The sequence below is a fragment of the Pollachius pollachius genome (genome assembly GCF_949987615.1).
Source record: "Pollachius pollachius genome assembly, chromosome: 7".
NCBI classification, from domain to species: Eukaryota; Metazoa; Chordata; class Actinopteri; order Gadiformes; family Gadidae; genus Pollachius; species Pollachius pollachius.
The window spans coordinates 20307868-20326741 of record NC_136940.1 but is presented as its reverse complement, the minus strand read 5'-3'; the positions used below and the strand labels follow the sequence as shown (position 1 = coordinate 20326741).

At 45.1% G+C, this 18874-nt stretch overlaps 1 protein-coding gene across 1 annotated transcript in view; it reads left to right on the top strand.

Annotated features, from left to right (window-relative positions):
- Nucleotides 1-18874, top strand: part of glis1b (GLIS family zinc finger 1b) — a gene marked incomplete at its 5' end in the record, with an annotated part of 65611 nt that overhangs the window by 4160 nt on the left and 42577 nt on the right. The window lies entirely within an intron of this gene.

The window sequence follows — 18874 nt, the reverse complement described above, 5'->3', positions numbered from 1 at the left end:
GAGAGTGAGAGAGGTGGGGGAGAGGGAAATAGTGATTGGGAGAAGGAGAGAGTTGGGGGAGTGAGAGAGAGAGAGACAGGGGAGAGAGTTAAATGGGGAGAAAGGGAGATTGAGCGACAGACTGATAAATAAAACGGGAGAGATTAGGCTGGAGAGAGAGACAGGAGGACATAAGGGAAAGAGTTGCAAATATCTCTCACGTAGAACATGATAGACTGAAACATTTACAAGGGAGAGGCATATTTATTTCATACATTTCATTATTCATAAAATGACATCACTTTTAAAACTTTTCTTTATTGGTTATAAATTGAGTTCCGCAATGATTTGTGATTTGATATATGATAAAACAAAAAATAATATAATGTTATGTTATATTATATTATTAATAACTAATATTTTTGCCAGCTTTCAAATCGAATCTTAGAAAAATCATCTTGACTGGAATGATGAAAGTCAGAAGCCTCATAGCCTCAAGCCTCATTGTTTAGACATTCAGACATTCAGCAGACGCTGCCATCCGAATTGACCCAGTGAACTCCGATCCATGTCACGACGGAGCAGGTGAGAGATCTTGCCCAATGACGTTGTCTCACTACTGGTAGAATGCAGACTATGGGGTTCGAACCAGGAACCTTTGAAATAGCGACCAAGCTAATACAGGTGATTTTAACCAATCAACATGTACCAGCGTTTAAAAATAAAAACGAATAAGCGATGGAAATTGTCCCTCAGCGACAGTTCCTTGGATGTGTATCCCCTGGCATTCTGTGTGATACTTTGTCAAAGAGGTCCTTTTTAAGAAGCCTGGGCATTGACACAGACCAATCAGGAGACCAATCAGCCAGCCAATCAGATGTTGGCTTCCTCCGACCAACCAAAAACAACGTGATATGATGCAGGAGCTGTATTATGGTCTGTTTTATGTATAATGCCTTCATTAGAGGCAAGTAGAAGGCAGCCAAGAGGTCTCAGATGTATACTTTCTTTCTCTCTCTCTCTCTCTCTCTCTCTCTCTCCCTCTGTCTCTCTCTCTCTCTCTCTCTCTCTCTCTCTCTCTCTCTCTCTCTCTGTCTCTGTCTCCCTCTCTCTGCCAGGAAGTAGCTCTGGAGGGCAGTGCTGCAAAAGGGAAGCTTGCCATTGACTGGCTCGTACCCAGGGGACTTTGCAAGACATTATAAAGTCGAATAGTGTAGTCTATATAGTTTATTGGAGCTTGTTAATAAAAGCCCAACTCGCTGGAATAATAATAAGATTTTTTTTATGCAACCCAAAAGCAGACTCTGTGCCGTATTTAATTGTGACCTGTGCTGACACTGAACTAATTAGGCAGAGAGCTCTAAGTGCTCAAGACGACGCAAGAGCAAATTAGGTTTGTTTAAAGAAAGAGCACTTCTCTTTCGCAATATCTGCGGGCCGTCCACCACAATAAACTCTGGCTCAGGGAATTGTACTTCTGGGCTCGACTGCTTTGGCCTGATGGTATTCATATGGTCATTTATTTTGGTAAAAAAACAAACGGCAGTATTCATAAAAAAAACAACTGTAATTTTTACATATATATATAGTCAATATACGTGTGTCTCCACTTGTGTTTGAGGTCATATCTTCAGTATCTGTCAGTATCTTCCCCACAGTATCCCTTGGCAAGGCAGGGCTAGTTGAGGGATTGTGGTCTATTGCGGCTTCCCGGAGATGTTGAGATGAATCCTGTCTGCAGTCCATGTATCTGGGAGCTGGACAGCGGTCAGCCCTGGTCCTCTCATGTTAAAGGCTCCATACCAGCATCCTGGGATCTCCCCACAATGCTCAGGGTTGTTTTTACGGTTTATTCTATTCTATTTGAAATGATAGTGGGTTGTTCTGTGGGCTAAGATCATACCGAGGAGATGGCGTACATGATAAAGACGATTCAATTTCCCCACGCTGTGATGGTACATGGATCACCGGCCAGGCACATGGATTTCTTCCTCGTCTGTGGCTCAAAGCAGGAATGTGTCCTCATATTATTGCACCATGTGAGAACTTTCAGAAGAGGCAACGCATACAGGCGGCCTCTCGCCTCTCCCTCTTATTGGTGAACTCCTACTTTGCACAATTGCAGATTCCTGCCAAATTGCTCATACATTAATAGGTTATCAGTTAGCCGCTTCGTGGTAGCTGAGCAGTTGGGCTAGATCAAGATTATTGTTAGGGTTAAGTCGGCACCATCGCTGATGTTGAGTGTTTAATTTGAACCTCAGGAACTGGAGAGGCCTATCTCTAACCAGATGATGTGCGGTGCCTCTGTCCAGAGATTACCACTGAAAACATTTCAGACATCTGTTAATCTTCTAAATCATATTATTGTGCTTTGCCTCCTAATCTATCTTTGCGTTTGCCTCTGCAACCGTTTTTGGATGTAATATTTGGCTACTCAGTTATCAACTGGCTCACAGCATTTTTAAATGCCATTAGATGAATAATGCTTTGTAATAGTGTGTAAGTATTTTTTTGAACAAACCAAACATTTACATTTAAAGTACTACTTTTAAAAAAATATGAACATATTTATTTCAGAAGGCACCAGAATATAACAGACATGTGTTGTGTTATGCAATAATATATACAGATGAACATGCTTGAGTTGATCCCATGTCCCTCATGAAGCATGCTGCATTAAGTTTTAACAGATCTACTCTATACTGGCTAATGATTTACACTCATTATGCACCTCTTCTTTAACCTCTTAGAGTAACAATCCTTCCAGATAAATAAATAAATCCTTGGCTATTTCAAACATCATGTTGGTATTCTATGGAAATTACTGTTGACAGTTTGTGATGTAACATTGCTTTAGTGTAATGTGTTGTGGCATATGTGTGTGTGTGTGTGTGTGTGTGTATACATGTGTTTGTGGGTACATGAGTCTGTGTATGTGTGTGTGTGTGTGTGTAGGTGTGTGTGTGGGTACATTCGTGTGTAGGTACATGAGTCTGTGTGTGTATGTGTGTGTGTGTGTGTGTTTGTGTGTGTGTTTGTGTTTGTGTGGGTACATGCATGTGTGGGTACATGAGTCTGTGTGTGTATGTGTGTGTGTGTGTGTGTGTGTGTGTGCATGTATTTGTGTGCTTGCATAAGTGTGATGGAAAATAATTTGTACAATGGGAGCCCTGGGGATCTGAATGGACAGATCTGCTTCACACTTCAAACCATGGCCACTGCTCAGGGCTTGGACGTTTGTTATAAATAACACCAGACCAACAGGAGCTCAGCGCTCCACCTTCATCTAACTCGGGTTCCTTGGGTTCCACCTCTACCAAACCCATGTCCCACAACATGGGTGACAGGAATATTATGGCAAAAATATTGAATGTTTCTGTTCAAAGAAACGTGTGCTGATTCATAGCTTTGGCAAGGTTGGACACAGGTTGTGTAGCGTAAAGAAACAGATCTTTCCTCACTTGTTTTTATTCTTCTTCTAATTATCGGACGTTTGATTTATTAGCTTCGCTTGCAACTCAGGTGGGCCTATACCGATTAAAAGCCTCGTTAGACTCTCTCTGTTTATTTTGACGGTGAAACCCAAAATAAAGTCCAGCAGCATCGGCACATCGGAGGCCAGGTGCTGAACACTTGGCCCGCTCCGCTGTAGCCGGCGCCAAGTGGAAAAAATGCTTTGCAGAATGTGTCTGCACCCTTTTTCCCTTCTGACAAATTATTTTATTGTTCAGGCACTGTTGATTTTCATTTCGGTCGTTTTTTCCCCCCCTTAGCTAATGATAGTCAGAGTGCATGTGGACTCATTCTTCTACACGGTGCACATGGTAAGACTGAGTTTGTTTAAATCGAACGGGACACGTCAATGCCACACAGTCTGACACGTGAGACACATGAACACATGAACCCAAAGAGCTTATACAGATGGCTTGCATGGATTGGGGGACCCCTACTCATAATTGACCTATCTTGATAAGCATTCTATGTGTATACGCTGTGCTTAAAAAATTTGTCACGCTCACGTGGCATGACCTTCGCTAGTACCCCTGTGGTTGACAGCGCTACCTAGAGGCCTCAGACCTCCCCCCCCTTACCCCTGGTCAACCTCTACCCTCTCCTTCAGAACCCCCTTTAATCACATTACGGCGTTGTGTCTCTTATATACAACCGGGGACCCGGCAGTCAGGTCTGTGTGACCACTGCAGATGGAGGGGAGATATGTAGGGTGGAACTCCCTGCCTCGCCCCTCAAGAGTGTCCGTGCAGCAGTGCACTCTCGCTGACCTCTGCGTAGTACACAAGGACCCCGTCGGTGCGGGGTGGGGTGGTGGGGTGGGTTGGTGGGTTGGTGGGGTGGGGGGGGCGGATAATCTTTTACAAATGCTGGAAGTCTCCATGGCTCGGCCCACTCTGAGACGGTTTAGTCAAAACAGCTCGGGCCGCTCTTCCGCTGCTTAGAGCCGAACCTCGGCCTCTGGAGCGGAATTCAAACGCAGAGGAACGTATAACAAGTACCTGCTGCTTGTTCCTCAGCATTACGCGGCCCGGCGCGCTCTGCGGTTCTCCATGGACTTTGACAGTGTGTTTGCTGTTCTGAGTGGTGGTGGTGGTGGTGGTTCGGGGAAGGGGTCGGCTTGGTGAAGAACAGACCTTCTGTGTTACAGGGTTTTTAAGGGCTTATTGGTAATCAGAGACAGAGACCTCTGTGTTGTGCAGTACACTGGCTTAGGAGCGTTTAATTGTTTTATCTAGATCCTTGTTTGTTTCTGTAAAGAGCCGCCTTCTTTGGTTTGGAACCAAGGTGTTGGTCGGCGTTCGTTGTGTGGCTTTGTGGTACCACTTTGAGAGCTGTTCCACATGGGGTTGCTTTCTTTTTTTTTCTATTTTTGTATTTACTTAACAGGAATACTGATAGTTTAAGAGCAAGAGTACGGATTAGAGATCAGATGTCTTGATTTCAAACTCACTTTCTGATTGGCTTGTTGGTACTCCAATAAAAATGCTTAGTTCAAATTCTGTGAAATTGATGGGATAACCAAACCTTTAAATGAGCTGATGAGATCTGAGTCATAAGTCATCGATTCCCCATAAATTTCAAATCATTCAAAGGCGATTTAAAAACCTACGTTTTAGGACAAATTTGGGCTGCATATCACCCGTCATCTCCAACCCTAATCCCTTCAAAACACTGCCCACCACTTCATGTTTTGTGAAGAAGACCCTTACGTCTTTCTGTCCTTTCCTATTATTCAGACTGGCTTAGTCACATCCTCTGCCCTTGTTGGACTCTGATGAAAACACGTAGCATAGGCCCCTTGCAATGGCAATGGTTATGCTAGGCTTACAATCATGCAACAAACAACATACCCAACATCCTATTATCTGCTAAAATACCAAACAGTTTTCTGCCTCCCCTGAGGGTCCTATGTATTTGCAGTACGTTCCAGCTTTCAAAACAGAGTTCTTGATGGTCCTGAGCCAGGGCAACGTGATCTCAACCTGGATATGCATTGGATTATTTCAACAGATCTTGTCAGTAATTTTATGAATAATTCATGCCGTTCTGTTATTTATATTAATTTATATACATCTGTGGTGCTCTTTGATTGTCTTGAGTCTCATAATAATATTTGATTACACTGAAATGGTCTTACCATGCTGGCTTCCAGCATCCCCTGCCAGAGTATTTTTTTTATTATATGGCAATATTTCTGAAGGACTTGATATACTGGGAAAAATACATTTTGAGAAATAACAGTGATTGTTGGTTTGAAACACTCAGATTTAGTTCCAACTAGGAATAACTGGATGTCCAGCAGGGAAAATAAACCGACTCCGATGACAAACAATAAAGAAAAGTAGACACACCACGTTTGCACAAAGGAATTGTACGTATGAATCGCACCACAGCATGAGAACAACTTTACAAGTCAAGCTTCAAACACGCAACTTAACAAAGGTCCACAGGACTTGTTAGCCGCCACCCTTTGCCAGCACTAGCTATAAATCTAAATGTGCGATATATACCACAATAGCCATGTTTAACGGGGCCAGTGCTGTCATGTGACACTAAAACATAGCTAATCGAGGGCACTGTAAAGACGCCAGTGGGCTAGGAGGCTTGGGAGCTGTGAGGCATGAAGGGAGCCCAGCTAGCGTCAGTGTATGTACACTTCGCTTTGCCAAAGTACACTCATTTAACAGCACAAAGAGACTCAAACTGAGAACCCACAGCGTTCTCACCATGTTTATGTTAGAGATGATGTCAAATGGCCCCGAATTCATATTTCACATTAAATTCTCTCTTTTAAGATGGATCCTCTGAATGTTTTGTCAAGGTGTAAGGGAAACAAACATTTGCATTTCAAAGTTGCTCAAATAAAAATACATGAAAAGCAAACCATTTTAGGGGGTTTGAAGAATCTATTGGAAAACAGGTCAGCGGCAAAGTGAATATTTTTTTAGGGTTTGTAAAAAGAGCTTCACAATTACTGCCAGGTTATGTGAAAAGGCTCGACACACACACGGTAGTGCCCTGAGGCTGCAAAGAATCCCTCTCCACATAGATCCAAACCTCCTGGTCCGCGATGAGCCAAACAACACAGGCACAAATAGAGAGGGCTTTCTTCTTCTTTGTCTTCATTGTCATCTGATTGAGTTTGTTTTCTCTGTTGGCCCGTCCAAGAAACCCAAAATGTAACAGCATCCAGTGATTTAGTTGTTGCGGTTTTTTGCTCTCCAAACTGTTGTTGACATGCGGTTGACTGTAGTAAACGGCTATCCATCTCATTTCTCACCTGGTTGAAGACAAAGCTCAGTGTTAAACGGCCATCGGGATAGCATTACCCGTTTGTTTACTAATTGAACTGTTCTCTGGGGCTATGTCCACACATTTGTTTTACAGAAGTTCTAATCAAAAGTGCTTTACAGTCCTTTCAAGCATTGTTCAAGAGTAGGGATTTTTCAAATAAGTTGTGGACATTGGATATTGTACCAAGAAGCTTTTGGGCTAGACGTCAAACAGCCACTAGCCACTACACTTTACAATACTGCCCTTGCTGGGGTACATAATTGCATTACTTTAATTTCCAGTAATTACATTGAGCAACAGAATACCATTGATATAACCCACAGAACAGGAAAAAAAAGGCAAGCGCCAAAGTGATTAAAGATGGCTGCACCACTATGAGACACAACTTCCTCCTCATTGCATGTCATATTCTTTGGCCGCCGCACATGGGGAAGGGACTCTCTCTCTCTCTCTCTCTCTCTCTCTAGAGAGAGAGAGAGAGAGAGAGAGAGAGAGAGAGAGAGCAGAAATCATAATAAAAGGGAATCTTATTACAGCCATTAAACAAGAGAAGGGAAAATAGAGAGGTGCTTTAATGCCCGGGTTTCCAAATGCTTACACAGTCAAAACGTATTTGCTTGTAAAATCCTTTGATGGTGGCCACGTCTGGTCCGGCGCGCACGGCTGAAGTCTATGTCAATAGCTGTGTACCGGCGGCCCCCCCGGTGGGTAAGTTTAAACCTGTTTCCATAGCATATCCACTGATTCCTACAAGCCCCAGTGTGCCTCGATCCGCAAGAACAGCGGGGCTCCGAACTTGAGCCATCATTTCTCAAACTGTGGTCCATCCTAGGGGTTCTTTCTGAGGCTGAAGGGGAAATGGATGGCTGTGTGAATATTAGGGACCCCCCACGCCCTCCTGCCTATATTCTCTCTCCACACTATTGTGGAGTTTTCTTTGATGCGTAATGATGATCTACAATGTACATTTGACCCATAACTGCTGTGTGTGTATGTGTGTGTGTGTGTGTGTGTGTGTGTGTGTGTGGGGGGGTGGGGGGTTGTGTGTGTATGTGAGCGCACATGTGCATGTGTGTGTTGGTGTGCACATGGGTATATGTGAACAAAATGTGTATTGGGTTCATTCTGCATGCTGAGGGTTGGTTCTGTAGTGTTTGAATGTGTGTGAAAGCAAGGGGTGTGATGTGGGTTTCCTCATACAATAAAAGCACAATACTACAAACTTCCTGTACGTGATTTGAAAAGCAACACTGGTTGGCTCAGTGAAAACAGATCGGGCCCCGCTTTATTTATTTGGTATATTTATGAGGACCCCGTGCCGGCTTCTGAGTCGGTGAAGGACCTCACTATTACAGGGTAACGCTGTTTTTACTGGCCGGTTGCCTTGGCGCCTATTTTAGCCTCATGTACGCATGTATGTAATTTGCATTAACACTCACATTGCCGTTTCGTCGTGGGCTAATGTGAACGTATACTTTCATAATCGTATGACTAAATTTGAATGCGTAAGGGTGATTCTAGTCTTACAATGGGCTAGGATCATGAATTTATTTGACTTATACTCTGTGGCATGCTACATGTTGATTTAAGCGTATAACATGTACTGTGCTCTATTTTGATTATAGCATTTCCCCCATTCAACCTCTGAATGGTTCGTGCTCAGTAAGCATTAGAATCAGCATCAGATTGGTCCACTGTTCTCTGGAGGACTGCGTGCCGTTATGAACAGTGACAAACTATCCCCGTGTCATCTGTCCCGCGTGTTAAGATGTAAGATTGTTTTTGGATGGTGCAGAGGTGGTGCCTCGGTTGGAGCAGATGGGCTTACTTAGTGCTCTGAAATCCGAAGGCCTGGAAAATGGTGACATGAAACAACACCAATAATCAAATCAAAATAAAAGCTTCCCCTTCTTCTGCCTCTGCTGTCAAAGTAAATTGGGGGGGGCCGTTTCAAAAAGTATTTTTCCTCAAAGGCCTGCGTTTGAGGGCAGGGTTAACCCTAATCATTCTACCAGCTAATATGCATCGTGGATACAGTGGGCAAGTCATTTGCCCTCAACTAAGAACCGGAAACTTCAAAAGGTAAAGCAATTACTAATGCATGCTTTGAACATTCTATTATTCTTCGTATGCTGAGAGGCAAAAAAATATGTAACAAAAGTTGGACATGAAATTGGATTCCTTTTCTGGCTTCCAAAACATCTGGTTTGGCCCTTGTTTTCAATAACTTGCATCCCCTCTGAGAATACCAGAATGCTATGTGCCGCTTGGTGTGTATGTAGGTAACAGAGTAATAATTTTCAAATGCTGCTGGGGACAAACGCTATCTATTTACCACCAGTTAAAACTTAACCTCTGAGTGATACCACCAAACACGCATTGAATATTTCTTCAACTGCCCTTCACTTAAATTTCCCCCATCGCAGCCATGGACAACAGTTAAAACCTATCCAGTAATTTCAGTAAATTAAACAGTTATTTAACAGAGGCCGTATAAATCCTCTCACTTGTATTAAGCGGTAACAAGGTGCAGACTGTAACGCTGTGTGCAGGAGAGAGGGGGAGGAAGACATCCAAAGAGCGGTTCTGTAGGATGGGTCTCCGTCGGTCCCCTGCATGGAGTTCCTCTCATGTTCTGTGGTAGAGTTTGGCCACTGTCATTTCAGAGGAATTTCCTGCCATCTGTGTTCAATCCAATTCTCTCACAGATTCGGGCCTGCTTGTAAATATCGGACTGAGGGAGTGCTGTGTGTGTTTTTGTACCATCAGGCCTTTTGGGTAACAATCTGTGAACTGGCAGGCTGCGATGCTAAGCTAACACGGCTCTATCAGTCAGAGCGACCGCAACACCTCGGTATATAGCCTGTAAAGTGGCGTTGTTTATATCTCTGTTCCACTGAAGAGATTTTTATTTAATGACTTGTTAGGACAATATTGTGGTAACTAGTTTCAGTTGTTTTTCCAGAGTTTCCAACTCACAAATTAACTTAAACAAGAGTGAGAAAGAATAAGCAACAACAAAACACTTTCAGAGCATATTTTTGGTCTGCGCCGTTCTCTACAACGTATAACCAAGTAGAAACTAGGAAACTGGTAGAAACTAGTTAAAAATGCAAGGTTGAAATAAAATAATGTCCAACCATAGCTTTTCACTGATTACTGTAGAGACAGGTCAGAAATATTAATAATCTTGATAATCCATCCGTCATTTATCCCCTGCGGCATGAAATGATTACACCATTATTATATTCCCAGCTGATGTTTAACAGAAATAGATCTGATTTCACATACTTTTTAACTGTGTTTTCACACAACTTGGGCAAGCACAGCAACGGACTGAGGCCTATTGTTCAGCAGCCCAACTCACTACCTCTGCACTCGCTCCCACTGTTTATTTTCTGCTGCAGAGTATATACACGCCACACTCTCTGGAGGAGTCCAAACACAGGCATGCATGCAAATGCACATGCGATTGTACAGGCGCGCGCAATGTTCTCATGCACGTCTGCATGTCACATTTAGAAGTCCCAATACAGCCAGGGCACGCGCGCATGTGTGTGTATCGTGTGTGTGTGTGTGTGTGTGTGTGTGTGTGTTTGTGCCAAACATGCACGCAGACACACACCCAGGGCGCGCATGTGTGTGTGTCAATGTGTGTGTGTGTATGTGTTTATGTGTGTGTGTGTGTGTGTGTGTGTGTAGGTGTGTGCGTGTGTTTGTGTGTCAGTGTGTGTGTGTGCCAAAAACGCACACAGACATGAGCACATGCAGCACCTCCGTGGATTCAAGTCAACAGTCAGTGGGAATACTTGGATTGGGCTTTGTTTCCATTTGCCTGCCTGAAAACGCAGTCAGTCAGTCAGGAAGCGTAACTTGTTCTCGGACCACATCACTTCAGACACTTTCTTCCCAGAAAGGGCCAGGGAGTCTGGGGGCTGCGAGTCCCTCCGTCAGCCCAGACGAGCCCCGGTCTCTGAGGGACGGCTACATCACCCTCTCAGTATTTACAGCCGCTTCCACCCTCAGACAGAGCGGGCCCTTGTCTGGTTCGGCGGCAGGGTCCTGCCTGGACCGCGGGCCAAGGGTTTCAGCACCCCTTGGCCCCGGTCCGGCGTGGCGTCGCTCACCTGGCCTATAAAGACGTCTGTCGCCGGGCCAGACGGCTCAGTCACGCCGACCGGCCCCACAGCCAAAAACGCTGCCTTTCAGTCCGCCTTTATTCTGTCACGTTCCCTGGCCTGTCCCTCGTGCTTCAGCTGTAAAGCCAACAGTTAAGTCTGCGGAGGCTTGTGTGTCTTTACTTTTTTCTTAAGACTGCACTCGGAATTTGAAGAATGACATTCCGCTTTGATTTTGTTTGCTGTATTAATATAAGTATGTTTTTCCCCTTTTATTCGTTTTTACTCTCAGTGGGCTCAATCAATTAAGCTTCATTGGGGAAGACATTTTTGCTTCGAGACAAAAAACATGACTCACATGTTTTTCTGGTGTGTGTGCAGATCGTTATCCTCGCTTGTTTCAGTGACGAAGCTTCAAGGATTTCTCCCTCACAAATTCCTAAATAAAACCACGGAACATCTTGTTTTTACCCATGCATTCAGCAGTGTCATCGTACCACCAGTGACTGGGTGCTACCACCAGGTGGGGACATGCCCAAGTGTAACGTTTTAATTACCTTAATAGTTGGAGACAATGTGGCGTGTGGATGTCTTGCACCGGGGCTAGAATGTCATTAGGAATCGTCAAGGCGAAGTGTGGTTACATGCTTTGTGATTAAGAGAGAGAGAAAGAGAGAGAGAGACCGGGAGAGAGGGAAAGAGGGAGAGAGGGGGAGAGAGAGTGCAATTTATATATCGTTCTTTCCTGTGCATGGCATGCTCCCCCCAGGGGTTTGGTCCTCCCATGCCGGTGACGGTGTCAGCCTGCCGGCCTGTGCCTGCCAGGAGTAGTAGGGCCAAGTGAGGTTTGAGTGAATGAGTTTCCCCGCCAGCTATTTGTTTGTGTTTATTGCTGGGGTCTGAGGTCTGCCGTTGCCCGGGTAACAAGGCAGATTGGTACTGAGGGGCTGGCATAACGTTAATGCTGTTTGCTGATCATATTTTTCTTTGACAAGCCTTGGACAAAACTTGGTTCCTACGTACATTTGTCTTGTTTGTCCTCTTTGTCGGTCTATAGGATGTGATGAATTGAGATCACAGACATGTTGACGTCACCGTAAATAACCAATTTACAACAGTTCTTTTGGCCGTCTACTTTGTCCCGTGGGCTCGTTATAGGGAGATGAGTACAGAGACAGATGAAAGGCATTGCATTGAGGGGGTTTTTCACTGACAAAGAAGTGTACATTCTCTGGACACAAAATTACACATATCATGTGGGAATCATCTTGGTTGAGCTTCTACAGTTCATTATCGAACCTATAAATTATCGTTAATTCACCACTTCAATGGTTTCATTTGTACTTTAAGGTTCATTCAGAGGGCTTCACAGATTAGATTGTGTTTGGTTTCATGGTTTATTGATGTTTTATTTTATTGATACAATAAAATTAAAATAGCGCTCGTTATGTTCATTCTTTTTGCACTTTAAACCCCTCTTTAAAACTTTATCTCAGAGTTCGAACCATGAGAATGCAGGTAAAGGACGACTCACTGAGAAAACCCAATGCAGCTCACTAAAACTCAGCCATAACAAACTGATTTCATCCTCGTGAAGAGTTCTCATGTCTCCGCTTGGAACCAAGTAATCTCGCTAGAACAACAGAGACATTTCTGTCCGTCCACCTAATTTAATACTGTGTTTTCTCCCCCCTTCCTCCCATGCTCCGCACCTGTTTTAGAAGAGGAGCCGTGGCAGACTAGACGTTGTTATTTTTCATTTTCTTCTGCCCTCCGGTTTTTCAATCATACAGCCATTACTAAGCAAACAAAAAGGTTCCGGGACTACACCGCAGACACAAATATAGACATGAGTTATGAGATTTCGGGAAGCCAGGAAAGGGCTTTGGACCGCTAATACACAACATCTGCACGGGGACAACACGCATCGTTACAGCTACCCCTGAGCGGCGGCATCCCCTCGTAGCTCGGAGCACCGGGCCCCGAGGCCCTCAGACACTTACCGCTAAGATTGACCTGTCGGCGGGAAGAATAAGCAACAGATGAGAGAGAGAGAGAGAAAGAGAGAGGGAGAGAGAGAGAGAGAGAGAGACAGAGAGAGAGAGAGAGAGCGGGGAACAGAAGGGGTACGGTGGTGTTGGTGGTTACGGGGGGTGTTGTGGAATAAAACGATCATTATTAACAGTTTAGGGCGCTGAACGCCATGATTTACGGGGGGCCGAAGTGGGACCGTATGAGGTGTCACGCTGAATTTCCACATGCATCCGTCTTGCCCCGCTGGCAGTTTGTTGCACCTCGGGGTTCAGTTGTTCTTGTCACTTCTGACATCCTGTTCCTTTCCCCCCCGAACCATCCGAACTCCCACCCCACCCCAACCCCTGCTTCGTCCACCTCCACCAGCAACCCCCCTTCCCCCCCCCCCCCCCCCCCCCATCAGACCCCCACCTCCCTCCCCGGGGTCACGCGTTATAAGTACTGTACACCTCTGATCACCGACTCTTCTCTCCTCTCCCCTCAGCCATCAATCTGTCCCCACATCTGCTCCTCGTTGAGCACAGCGTCCCGGGGAAGACTTGAACGCATTAGGTGCTGGCAACGCCGCCGGTCTCGGTGCAGCACTTAACACGCCGCTTAGGTGACTTAAAAGGGAGAGGCGAGAATTGTAGAGAACTGAAGTGTCACCGAAATCTAAAATCGCCTCAGATTACCACCAATTACACTTAATAACGCTGCACAGCCTCCATGTGCTGATCAGACGCCACAGTGCTTGTGATTGTCCGGCGACGGCTAATAATACCGGCGGATAGAGGCAGGGAGAGGGGTCGAGGTGAGAGGGCGAGAGAGTTAGGGAGAGCTTGGGGAGACTCGGAGAGAGAGAGAGAGAGAGAGAGAGAGAGAGAGGGATGGGAAAACGAGAGTGAGATGGATGGGAAAACGAGAGAGGGAGAGGGAGAGAGAGAGAGGGATGTGAAAACGAGAGAGGGAGAGCGAGATTGAAAACGAACGAGGGACATAGAAAGTTAACAGGGTGGGGGGAGGGTGGGGATATTGACAGATACAGTATGCAGAGCCAAGGCATTCCTGAGAGAGATATAGAAACACAAACTCTCCCCTATGTGATGATACGGTTTGATTAAGGCGAGTGGTATGCTTTGTATGGCAGCGCGGCCATTACTGTGCATCCTGGGAATAATAGCCATGTTGTTTTCCAAAAAGGTTCTGCTCGGGCCAAGATTGGAGACATGTGTCTGCTCGGCTTTATTACTTATTTATTAGTCACTGAGGTCAGCAGGGAGAATGTTGGCCAATGCACAACACTGCTGAACTTGAACGTGACTCTGATTAACAGCGGCCCAAGGCCGGCCCCAACAAGGAAAGGTGTGCAATTAAAGTACACACACACACACACACACACACACACACACGCGCCGAGCGTGATGATTCCAACGGGGAGTGCGTCCAACATGCGGACGGCGCACACACAATCAAATGAATCAACGTCACGATGACTGCAAGCTTCCCCTCCAGCGTGGCTCGCAGCCTCCAGTAATTATCTTCATTACCGACGCTCTGTTCATTTATCAGCCCTGTCTATTGTCTCGGGGCTCGCTCTCCCCTCTCTCTCTCTGTATGCTCGGTTTAACTCTCTGCTCCCCGTGAGCGGGTTAATCAACGAGGAAGCGGGGTTGAAAAACACTTTCCACTCGGTGGTTGAGGTGCGTCTCAGTTCGGGTTTATTCGCTCCTTCCCAACGGGTTCAGACTGGGGGGAGCCATGACACAGGGATGACATCACAGCGTGCGTATTGGAGGGTGATTGGAACCTTGTTTCCTGTCCTTCGCCCCGGAGCCAGAGAATAAACACGCATGTCCTCCAATAACTCTCCTGAGTTGCCGCAGTTATCTCCAACATGATGGCAACCCATCTAATTCAGTCAGCCGTCAGTCGCTTCACCACACCAGATTATGGATTGATGCATGGACTGTGGACGTGAAGACATCATGTCTGGTCCTTATGATCGCTGATAACTAGCCTCAGTGTGTCCTCGTGGATCTTTGGCAAGGACCTCACATTGTCATCGCCCCATAGCTAAAGGGGTGTGCTTCGCCCGGTAGTACAAGGAACAAACCACTTTAATTACACAAAGGGGAAAAGGCAGGGAGAAGGAGTAGTTACCCGGTAATGACATTTACGGCATGGAACATCCCATTAAGTGTAATGGCGTGTTATTACATAGCGTGTTACCATCAGAGCTTTTATTTTTTTCGTCATTGTTCCAAAAATGACCTTTCAGGGTGGCGTTGTGCGGGACGGATAACAATAGAGGCCTTTTTTGTGGGTCTGCGTCGCTGGTTGTTAATGCTGACATCAGTGGGGTCTTGTGAGGATGGGCCAGCACATCTGTACACAGTCTCTTCGTTAAACAGAGCCCTCGCCCCGAGTTCTTCTGGCAGAGTCGCATCACTTTCTTTTCCTCTCCTCTCCCTCTCTTCTAATCTCTCCCTTGCTCGCTCTCTCCCTCTATCTCTCTCGTCTTTTTCTCTTTATCTCTCTTCCTCTCTCTCCATCCCTGATCTCACACATTGGGAGTGTCACTTTGAATCGGGCCTGAGAGATGAATGCTCCCTGTGTGTCTGGAGTTTCTTTGCGCGAAATTGATCAAATAGCCTAATGCAATTACGATAGATATTGCAATCGCTTGTTGGTGTGGCAATACCATTTTAAATTTGTGCTTTTCAGCACTTTTAATGGGATTTGTGTGTGTTAAGTGGTGACAATGCTAAAAAGTTTTAAGGGGACATTTACTGGATTTGAACAATTGTTACGTTGTTACATGCGGTTACACTAGACAATTCCGACAGAAATATTGGGATTGGATTACAAAATGTATAAATATAAAACATTTCAAAAGCTAAGCATTGCAACGTGTCTGATTTAATATAGACTTTGTGATGGACACAAAATATAGCAGGCATTCATTTTGAAATATGGATATAAAAACCATATGTTGTTTTAGATCAATTGGTTAAACAGGCCACCATTCGAAGATCAACCTAAAGGCCCAGTCAGCTCACATTATTCAAAGCCCTGCATGTACAAGGCACATGCGTTCCCTTTGAAACACCATGCACGGACGCTCACATGCATGCATCCATCATCATACATCCCTCAAGGCGCTGACGTCCTCTCTCCATTCTCTTTCAAACGTAATGGTTTATCTCTCTGTCCCCCCGGTCACGTTTTGGGGATTCTCTCCACAGTCTTTCTATTCGTTCAGCTGTCACCGTCTCTAGCGTCACGTCTTACGTTTCACCTCTCCGTCCCAGGTGCTCTGTCCCGGTTCCATTTCCGGATCAAAACCCGACAACACACACAATGAAATATTCAACGCTGAATTGCCATGGCGCATTCAATATAAACTGAATTTAGTGCTGGGGCCGGGCCAAGCCACCATATGTTAGTGGGCCTGTTAGTGCAGTCAGAGCATGACTGATTCTGTTAATGTAATGTAAAGCTCTAAATTACTAGAGCGCAAAGCTCTTTCTCTACAGCACGCAGCACAGGAACCATGACATCCGTCGGCTTGGAATGGAAACACCTTGGTTCTTTTTCGGAGCAGTGGTGGTGTGTTTTTAGCACGTCTCAGGAAAAAAAGGAAAAGAAAGGGGGGTTGCTATGGGTTAACAACTGAACAATTGTAACATCTCCACAGTTTTTCCGGAAACGCACAATCAACATCCATGAACGTGCAGAGACGTCTGTGTGTTATTGAGAAACACCCCAATTAGCTCTGTCCACTGCTTTCGACCAGCTTCAAAGGCCTTTTGCCACGGAAAACATTGTAACTATGAAATAAGTTCACCCCATGAAAACACAAAGGTCACACCAATATAGCACCCTGGAAACCATTTCAAATCCATTTGACCTTACAAAAGAGTGCTTCAGCAATATAGCTCAGATAGCCGGGGGTTGCGCTGGAGCACTGGCCTGACCGCTTGACACCCGAACGGCCCCGAAAGGAAGGGTCCTGTTGCGTGAGGATCCCCCCAAGGGGTCTGCCCCTCCTGCTGCCTCATGTCGGCTGAGCTTACTCCCTCCATCCTTTCTGTCTCTTTCGTTCATTCGTGAAGGAGCAGCTTGTCTTCAACAACCAATTGGTATATGCAATAACAAGAAGCACATTCCATGTTAAAACATTAGTTGGCGAGGAAAAGGCAGATGGATAAGAGGCTCAAATCAATTATATTGGTAACGCGCTGGCATTTCATTCTTATAAACAAACCCATCATTGGCAGCTTATCAGTGCTCTCTTTTTATATTATTGTTGGAAAGTTTCTATTGCCCTATTAAATAATAATACCGATTTGGAAGTACATTGCACCTGATTTGGGTTTGACCTTAATTGCTCCTTGTGATAATTGGGATATTGTGTGTGTGTGTGTGTGTGTGTGTGTGTGTGTGTGTGTGTGTGTGTGTGTGTGTGTCTGTCCTGTGATTCTGAGCTTAAGCATGGAGTTCAAATGAAGACATCCCAGATTTAGTGCTTCATAACATCCATGTTTGTGTTCTGCAATTCAGAATGTTTCTGCCAGCTTGTGTGCGTGCACATGGACAGTCGAGCACTGTTGAGGGGATACAAGATGGTGATAGTCACTACTGGCAATGCTGATTGAATTACTCAAAGTTGTGGCAAGAAACATTTGGCTCTTTGTCTGCCTGTCTTGAAAAAAAAATGTACACAAAATGGGTTAGATCACTAACCCATTAAAGAAAAAAATACAAAACAGGATAAAAGCACCAGAGAACAATCCCCAATTTGATAAACATAAATGTTTTGCCTGAAAGCAGGCTCCAGCATGGATGAAGACATCTTGCCCTTTGTTAATGGTTCTGAGTGAAACCAGCAGTGTCCCTGCAGCCCTGCGGGACGCCAGCTTGTTCTGCCTCCTGTTCTGTTCCCTGCTTTTAACTGGGGCTCCTTTTATTCTATAAAATGTTTACAGTTCCTCAGCTCATCATTTATTCCCCGATGGCCCTGTCGTTTATTTTTACATTTGAACCAAAGGACACACATTTCTAGGGAATTTTGAATGTTTATAATTTGGACATATCAATCCATTGTGCTCCGTATTCATAGGTTCCGATCGGTTCTCGGTTCCACGGTTCTGCGGTCCTGCGTTCCCACTGTGTTGGGCGCCCACCCCAGTCACCACTCGTAGTGCGAGGATGTTGTCAGAATCGCAGCAGACAGCAAATTGAAGTTGAGGTATTGAGTTAGGGAGTGAGGAGTGTGGCGGACGCACGTCCGTCACTGCAAAGAGTGAGCTGGAGCGTTTGCTCACCGTGGACCAGTGTTTATTCATACATCTAATACTGCCTTTGCTTTTATCTCCTTTTCACCCATCAATGTGCATCACTTTTCAAGCCATTTCCATTCATTAGGTCGTTTAAAATATATTATTCTACCATTCAGAGTAATAAACAGTGGAAAGAATTGTCAGAGACCTTAATTGGTGCTGCATTTGAATTTGCTGCAGCCATCAACAATGGAAGAAGACACAATTCGGTTATTGAAAAATACAATATGATAACAGCATTGCTACAGCATCAAATGCCGTTGTCCATTGTTAAACCGCGATGGCACACTCCCAAGTGGAATCTTACAAAGCCCTGGAATAGTCTCCATACTTTTGGCAGACAACAATGCACAACATCAACTACCCTGCATGTTTAGCAGCACAATTCTGTGACTTGTCCTTCTCTGTCAGCAGCTGGACATTCGCGAAGACCACAGTCTCACTGAATCAACACTGTAGTCGCAGCCAGAGAGTTTGTCCTCGCAGAGAATATTTAGGCTCTTCCCATAGCATTTCAACACGCCACTGCTAGCTAGCTAGGGGCCGTGCTTCCATGGCAAGTCGTCGGATGACTGAGTCCCCCTGTTCCTAATCTCGGTGACGATGGAT